General features: G+C 33.6%; 1 protein-coding gene across 1 annotated transcript in view; it reads right to left on the reverse strand.

The window, feature by feature from the left end:
- The window catches only part of CYSTM1 (cysteine rich transmembrane module containing 1), a 74,551-nt gene that overhangs the window by 40,744 nt on the left and 26,504 nt on the right, over positions 1–7,303 (reverse strand). The gene's annotated exons all lie outside the window — the stretch shown is intronic.

Genomic DNA, 7,303 nt, shown 5'->3' on the forward strand with positions numbered 1-7,303 from the left:
AAATGAGATCTATTATGGAAGGATTAATATCAGTTGCTACACTTAAATGTTTAGACTAATATGCTTGTAATGTATAGATGATTTATAAGGTGATTGAGAAAATGTAATGCGGAATCTGATAGATAGATATGTGTGTGTGTGTGTGTGTGTGTGTGTTATATAGTAAATAGGGAGATGGTATTAAGGTAGATTGAAGGTGGCTGGCTCAAATCAATCATTAGAGGGGACAATCTTGCATTAATAAATTAAAAATTGATTAAAACTACAAATATGACAGAAAAAGATAATATGGGAAATGAACATAGAAATGAGATGAGAATTTTAAATAACATTGTAAAATAAGATATGAAAATATTGTAAGGAAAATGAAATAAGTTATAATTGGAATTGGATAAGTATAATATTTAATACTAATAAGGTTAATGTGATATAAAATTGAACAAATAAAATAAATAGGTAAATATGCTCATGTTTGTATAGATGTGAAACCTGGAACCATACTGCTTCCCAAATGAGAATTTTTTATTTAAAAAATTGAGGAGGAAATTGAATAATGAAATTACTAGGTATGTTTAACTGATGTGGTGGCGTTAGGAGAAAGTATCGAAATGTTGAAAATAAGCAAAGGATTTTGATTTAATGTGAATATGGGTAATAAGAGATATGATTGGTATTATTAAGCTTGCCTATATTAAAATGTATGATATATTGATGCCACACAATTAATACATTGATATATATGTGTAGAATGAAATAAAAAAACTTTATTATATAAAGGACTGCAGAAAAAACAATTACTACCAACCTGCCTTCCATTGAGGACCTGTACACTGCACGAGTCAAAAAGAGGGCTGTGAAAATATTTACAGACCCCTCACATCCCAGACATAAACTGTTTCAATTCCTACCCTCAAAACGACGCTATAGAGCACTGCACACCAGAACAACTAGACACAAAGGACATTTTTTCCCCAAACTCTGTTAAACAACTAATTCCCTCAACACTGTCCAACTATTTACAAAGTCTGCTCTACTATTACTATTAATCTTCTCATCACTCCTTATCACCCATCTCCTCCCACTTGTGACTGTATGACTGTAACTTTGTCGCTTGTATCCTTATGATTTATATTGACTGTTTCCTAGTATGATTTGATTGCTTATTGTACCCTATGACTATCATTCAGTATTGTACCTTATGATTCTTTACTCTTGACGAATGTATCTTTTCTTGTATGTACACTGAGAGCATTTGCACCAAGACAAATTCCTTGTGTGTCCAGTCACACTTGGCCAATAAAGAATCCTATATTCTGTATTTTCCTTGATTTTTCTGTTCTACATTTTTATATTCTTTCTTTCTCAATTTTCTAATTTGACCTAACAGACTTTTTCAGTAGCATATAATTTAAATTAAAAGCACAATTTTTTAAGAGAGAGAGAAAATAAGCATTAAAAATGATTATCTTTACATGCCCAACCCTGATGGCAATGCTGGTCCCACGTTAATGATGAAGAAACATGGGAGAAGGGGAATAAAATTATTTCAAACATGTTAGATAAAAGTTCCTGATCACTGAACTCAATATGTAAATACCTGCAAAAGGAAAAGAGAGGCCAGTTGGCAAAGAAGTCAATTAGTGTATATTTGCAAATATAGTGTGCTCATTTGTGTTGGGGAAATATAATAACAAGGTCTTCATCAATCCAGGTTTCTGCCTCCAAAAGTCCTTCTGCTTTGTAATACGGTAGCTTCAAAACAACTTAAAGGAGAGCATATTTTCAGGTCTCCAGTATATCATGCAGATCTGGCATTAAAAATTTAGAATCTACATCTTCTCCCAAGATTCGTTTAACTCCTAGCATCCATTTGCTGAAATACCAGCCTACAAATAAATTCAAAGCATATAGATCCAAATTGTAATATAACCATTTAGAACAGAAAGAAATTATAGTAATTGCAACTGGATATACCAGGTTTCATATACTTGTCTCTGGTCCAATATGCCATTCCACACAGATATATAATTTCACTAGAACACAAAAGCTCTACTTGAGAATTAAAGCTGAATGGTATAAATTAAATTATGTATTCAGAATTTCAATTCTGTTAACATAAAATAGCAAAAAATAGGACTGAACAGATATACAAAAATAAGAAAACTTCTTCAATATAAAATATCTCCCATATTTTGTATTGGGAAATGCCACAATGGAAGAAACACAAATATAAGCAAATGTCAGAATAAAATTAATGGTTTTCATGATGCCAAATAAATTCATGTATGGATTTATTGAGCATTCTAGGGATCAAGATTTATCAGACAGGAATGTGCTGCTTGTCATTGCACCTGCTCTTAATACAACACTGGACGCCAGCTTTACAACAGATTACAAAGAGGGACAGAACTGCTGTCTTTTACTGGCATGCCTCCGATCAAGCCCAATATTATTCAACATCTTCATAAATGATTTAGGAGAGGGGATAGAAGGCGAATTCATCAAATTTTCAGATGACAACAATCTGGGAATAATTTGAGAAGATAGGCTCAAGATCAAGAAGGAACTTGACAGATTTGAATACTAAGTTGAATACTAAGCCCTATCCAACAAAATGTAATTCAATGTAGAGAAAATAAATGTTTTACACTTAGGCAAGAAAAACCAAATGCATAGGTATAGAATAGGTCACACCTAGCTCAACAGCAGCAACCATGAGAGGGGTTTAAGAGTCCTAGTGGACAACCACTTAAGTATGAGCCAGCAGTATGTTGCAGCTGGGTAAAAAGCCAATTCTGTCCTAGGCTGCATCAACAGAGGGATAGTATCAAGATCAAATGAAGTGTTGGTACTGCTTTATACTGCACTGGTAAGACCACACTTTGAATATTGCATCCGTTTTGGGTTACCATGATACAAAAAACATGCTGAGAATTTAGAAAGAGTGCAGAGAAGAGCAGCAAAGATGAGTAGGGGACTGGAGATTAAAACATATGATGAACGATGGCAGAAACTGGTGTGTCTAGTTTAAAAAGAGAAGGACTAGTGGTGACTTGATAGCAGTCTTCCAATATTTGAGGGGTTGCCATAGAGAGAAAGGGGTTGTCTCATTCTCCAAAGCAGGACAAGAAGTAACAGCTGGAAACTTATCAAAGCTAAGATCCAACTTAGAACTAGAATGTCTAAATTTAGATATTTAGAAATTTCCTGATAGTAAGAACATTTATCAGTGGAATGGCTTGCCTCAAGTGTGGGTGCTCCATCACTGGAAGTTTTTAAGAAGAGATTGGACAACTATTTGTCCAGAATGTTATAGGGTCTCCTGCTAGAGCAGTGGGTTGAACTAGATCTCCAAGGTCCCTTCCAATTCTGTTATACTGTTACTGTTGCCATTCCTTGCTGGAATTCCAAAATCCTGCCATACACAAAGGAGCCTCTCAAAACAGTAAACTTTCTCTCAGGTTTTTTTTTTTGTGTGTTTTCTCTTAAGATATGCACCCTTCTAAATGAGGGGGGAAACTTGTCTTCCTACGTTATTGTACTCATAGTAAGCCTACATTACATTCCTATTTGGGGTAGGGAACTAGACTTCCTCTCACTTTTTTATTACGGTATTAAGAACTAGTCTTTATCTAACTAACTGTAGATATGTAAAGCGAGTTAAAGTCCAAATTAACAGAATAATAATAACAATCAGACACTTTTCTGGTATGACCATTTGGAGGACTGTGAGGCAGACTGTGAGGCAGATTTCAATTACTTGCATTGTTTCTTAAATACAGCTATTATTTGAAATAACATGTTATGTAGTTTTAGATGACTTCTATCAGCACCACCCCTTGGGAGTCAGGATAATTTCTGTTTTTACACAGTGTATGTCCTTTCTGGTGTTTTTAACTTTTATTGATTACCATAGATCTTTCTATGGAATTCAAACCCTCTACTAGAATTTAACTTGGCTTTTTATCCAGCTGCAGCACATTTAACTTTACATTTTAGGCAAATATATACAGTGAATTAGGATTAAGAGTTAGCTAGGCCCTAAAGCACAGTAGCATTTAAGGAGGGAATATAAAGAGTATGTTTTTAGAATGATATGTACACTCCACCTCCTTTTTCTTAAACTCCCAATCCAAAGAGGTATGGATCCTATATTACATAATATCTTTTGTATGAGGTTTACTAGAACTCTTGCACTTAAAATCAGAAAGTACCAAGGATTCCACTAAAACTGCAATTTGGCAGTTCGAATCTCACCAGGCTTAAGGTTGACTCAACCTTCCATCCTTCCAAGGTCAGTAAAATAAGGATCCAGATTGTTGGGGACAATAGGCTGACTCTGTAAACCACTTAGAGGGCTGTAAAGCACTGTGAAACGGTCTATGTGCTATTGTTATTATTATCACAGAAACTAAGAAAGTCTGAGGAAAACTTAACTTTCTTGTATCAACTCAGAGGGGGTTAAGTAAAGACAAAGCAGGTGTTTTTAAAATATTTGAAATTAAGTTGCTTTATGTACTATTCAGTTAAATTTAAAACTATATTACAAAACCATAAACTGTCCTTCAGTTGCTATCTGATGATCCAGCAAAAGTACTGAAGTATTTCTTTTCAGTTATAGACTTCAGCATGTCATAAATTACATTAATCAAAAGGTCTAACATTTAAAAAAACAATCAAAAGCCTTATCTTTAAAAAAAAAACAATATGTCAGAAATGTAGCACAGAAAAATTAAAAACATTTTAATTAGAAGTGACACCATACACGGGCCCCCAAAAGCGTTTTAAAGGCTAATATTAAGAACATATACTACTCTGGAATTATTGTTTGTACCTGTTAAGAAAAGAAAAAAGGGAATAATTTGAATTTAGGAATGTATGTGCTAATACATTATGCAATATTATTAAAAACATATTAATAAACAACCATTGAAGAGTGTAATAATAAGAAACGCTTTTTGGATCAAAGTATACCAATCTAGTCAAGCATCCTGTTTCATAAATAGCAACCAATTATAAGCCCACAATTAACTATTTTTATTATTCTTCCTTGCCAATTGGTATTAAAATTTGTTGTCTCATAACTTAAAGCCTGCATATAGGAAGTCCTCAACGTAATGAGGTGTAATGACAGTTTTCTTCGTGATCTTCTTCTCTCAGATAAAGAACCATACAATGTAGGGTTTGTCTTGCAGCATCTAAAATTCACAAATACAAAATTAAGGATACCAAGCATGGGGAACCTTACAGAATATTCTTTTATTTTTTTCTAAACTTTTTCCATCCCATTTGTGGCTTTCAGAGGCACATTTAGTTTAACATTTTAGTATTAATGGTTAAAAAAATTACATATATATTTTACTGTTAATTTTATAGTATTGTATTAGCAATTTAGTTTTTAATAATCTTTTATCAATTATACATTTCAGTGGAATTAATGAAATTAATGTAATTTTCCTTTTTTACATTTAATGGTGTATGATCAAAATTAAGTTTGTTGCCATTGTGCTGATGAGAGATTAACTAACAGAATTGTAGTAATTACATACCTACATCTCAGATTAAATTCTGATACTAAGAAAAAGATGTCTTATGTCAATTGAGATAATAGAACATCCAAATCCTCTCTTTGGCCCACATTGTGTACTTTACAGATTTCAGGAGAATTGTATTTCGTAACAGTAAGAATATGGATAAAGCTAAACCACTGTTACTGGAAATCTAACATACTGTCACATTTCCAGTGAGAGACATTATATAATCTGTCTGACAATAGTCACTGGTTTCTAGAAATAATATTACATTAACAGTAATACATTGCCAATAAATGTTTAAAGAGTTGAAGAGAGTGAAGACGATAAGCAATCTTTATTATGCTGGCCTACACCTTGTCCGAGTTAAAGGGTTTATCATGGCATATTTGGATGTTTTTCATCCTTGCTTCACAAATATTCTCCTTTTCAAAAACAAAGGCTGCCTCACTAATTGTTAATCAATTATTGCTGATATCAATAACCACTTTGCTGATTTTATCAATATTTAAACTTTTGCAGTAATGGTCATATACACTTTTAATATTTTATTTTTTATCTCAAATCACTATTTATATTTAGATCCAATTAACCAGTATATAGTCCACAACCTTCGTGTATTCTATAGCCACTCCTTCTAGGGCTTTACTGTATAGAACCCTGGAAACTTCAGCACACTTTTCTCACCAATCAATTGGTTAACCTAAAGTACACCCAATACGATATAAAATGGATTTGAATTCTATTCTCTTGTATTATAATAATATCTGTTAAAGTAAGGTAAGAGAAAATCCAAAACCTTTACCATTAGTTATGAGGATAGAACCAATGGTTGACATTTTTCATATGTTCACGCAAGACAGCAATAGCAATAGCACTTAGACTTATATACCGCCCCACAATGCTTTACAGCCCTCTCTAAGCTCTTTACAGTGTCAACCTCTTTTCCCCAACAATCTGGGTCTTCATTCACTAACCTCAGAAAGATGGAAGGTTGAGTCAACCTTGAGCTGGTCAGGATTGAAGGAATCAAACTCCTGGCAGTGTGAGCAGAGTTAACCACTGCATCATCATGGCTTGTATAGATATGGTAGCATAAGATTTGGTTTTAGTTTCATAACATCTATTAATCCATAATTTTCAGTTCATCACTGAATAAGATCCCCCCCCCCTGCTGCTAACTGGATCTACATACTGAACTTAGGCATAATTATCAGAATTTGGGAAATTCTGTATAAAGAAGCAGGGTTTCTACTTCTGCCTACTCAAGGCTCCTCTTCCAAGCAAAGTTAATACAAGTGGTGGAAAGTTATGTTACAGAGTATTTCTAATTTTGTCTACATTTTATTGCCGAATATAACTTATTTATGCAAGAACTAAAAGAACACAGATCTACACTCTGCTTTTGTACATTCAAAGATGAATGACATTTGTTAATCCTTTTAAGGAAACCTAAAAGACCCAATCTTATAAGACCAAGGAAGTGAACAACAGCTTTACTATTGAGTTCTATTTTAACATTTAGGATCTTGTCTCTGGTATAGAATAGTATCAACAAAAAATCCTAAATTGCTTAAGCAGGTTCACCCACAAAACTGCCCACACATTTACTGCAATATAGGCCACAGAACCAGCTATCCTGAACAACTATCACAACTTGACATCCGCCGTGCAAAATACGCATATTCCAGGAGACTTGTTCAAATGCAGAAGAAAAGCCAACAAAAAGCAAAGTAGTTTTTGAGGCTGTAAGGTGTCTAATGCAAAGTGAA

Source organism: Notechis scutatus, chromosome 3, assembly GCF_049901735.1.
Source record: "Notechis scutatus isolate UNSWTSFEM ecotype Mainland chromosome 3, rNotScu1.2, whole genome shotgun sequence".
Classification (NCBI taxonomy): Eukaryota; Metazoa; Chordata; class Lepidosauria; order Squamata; family Elapidae; genus Notechis; species Notechis scutatus.